At 36.4% G+C, this 1781-nt stretch overlaps 1 pseudogene; it reads right to left on the bottom strand.

Annotated features, from left to right (window-relative positions):
* Positions 1–696: 696 nt before the first annotated feature.
* Positions 697–884, bottom strand: LOC141413167 (small nucleolar RNA SNORA73 family; annotated as a pseudogene).
* Positions 885–1781: the final 897 nt, after the last annotated feature.

Here is a 1781-nt window from a genome sequence, read left to right as displayed (position 1 = left end):
TTTATAGATCCTATTTATTCCATTTTTAATTAATTATTTTCTGCTTTTACTCCTCTGAATTCCTCCCTCCTGCTTCCTTTGAGTTTATTTTGCTGCTACTTTTCTATCTTTTTGAGTTAAAATTTTAATTTAATTTTTCTTGTTTATCAAGCAAGTTATTAAATTTCTGAATATGTATATCTCAGCTGTGACTTATAAGCCTCCATCTTTTATATGGAAAATATAGAAAAGTTCAAATGTCACTTTTTGATAAATGTATCTAAAAACTCTTTTTCAAAGGGTATGAGTATGCAAAACAGTGTAAACAATCTGAGATGTATGGTAAATTTTCAATTAGCTATAACCAATTAACTGGAGCCGTCCAGTTGGATTTGTATGTTGTTTTCTGCTTTAAAGGTAAATTGTGTAGGTCACAAAATCTTTTACATAAGGTATCTATTATAATTAAAAAGATCTCTAAGGGGATTGCTTGGGCTAATGCATATTGATTCTTAATTCCCCTATCTTTTTCAGTGTTATTTAAACTGATCAATTGTACTCAGAAAGCTGTCCAGAGGCATTGCCAGACTATCATCATTATTTTTACTATACTAATGTTTGGAAATCTCATAAGTATATTTATGCAAGGATTGGAGTAACATTCATAAGGATTTTGACAAAAAGAAGTTTGCACTTAATTCTTTTTTTCTTTTCATATGTTGTTTCCTACATGGTTTATCTACAGGACTCTGAGAAGTCGTAGGGACATGCAGGTACAGACTCATGACCCAGATTCTTCTCCAGTGTTATGGAAAGGGACTGCACTTCGCAGGCAAAGCCTTATGTTCCTATACACCACTTGGACAGAGCCTGGGGAGAGTGACCTCTCAGGGTAGCTACATTGTAATGCATTAAATTCTTAGTCATGTATAAAATATTTCATTCTCTGAGCATTTGAATTAAACCTGACTTAATAGTCTTTATTGTGTACCAAGACTAACAATGCCTGCATTTACTGAACACATACTAAGTGCTGGTTGTTCTACCACTTTTAGCATATTCTCTTATTCTTCAGAACAACATCACGAGAAAGGCAATGAGGAGGAACCTGGGACTCAGAGCAATTAAGTCACATGGCCAGTCAGTGGCAAAGCCGGGACTCAGACACAACTGCACCCACCCCTTCCCCAGAATGGTCTTAATTCCTTACTCTGCCCTACAATGGGTTGAAAAATGTGAAGCCACAAAAACAAGAGAGAAATCCCTTGTTGACCGAGATCAGCCAGGATAGCATGATGCAGCCACTTGACAACTATGAGAACAATAGTGACTCCCCCAGAGCAGAGAAACAACTCCTTAAAGGCAGCCAGGGACACTTTTACTGCCATCCTAAGGAGGAATTATGTCCATTGTAGTATTAGCATTAACACTTACTCTATTTCTGAATTACCTTCCAAATAACACATAAAATTTCCTACTCAAAGGAATCCAATTTAAAAGGAATCCAATTTAAATCCAATGCCTTACCTCATTAGGATGTCACATCCAAAAGAAGTGTGTGATTTTATTTGCCTGTGGTATCAGTATTGGGAACCAGGTGCAATGTCCCCAGCAGATCACAAGATGTGCCCTCCATGCAGGCCACCCTCAAAGGATGTTTTGTTTCCCTTCCATATATTCTTTCCAGCTTAGCATGGGATGGGAAATAGGCTTTGCTTCTGGAGCATCTTTTGTTTTTAAAAAGCTAATATTCATTTCCTCATTTTCCTTGGCAAAAAATAAAGCAACAACAATAATAATGA

This window comes from Castor canadensis, chromosome 10, assembly GCF_047511655.1.
Source record: "Castor canadensis chromosome 10, mCasCan1.hap1v2, whole genome shotgun sequence".
Taxonomy (NCBI): Eukaryota; Metazoa; Chordata; class Mammalia; order Rodentia; family Castoridae; genus Castor; species Castor canadensis.
Note: the sequence above shows the minus strand (reverse complement) of the source record. Positions and strands in the feature narration are given on the sequence as shown.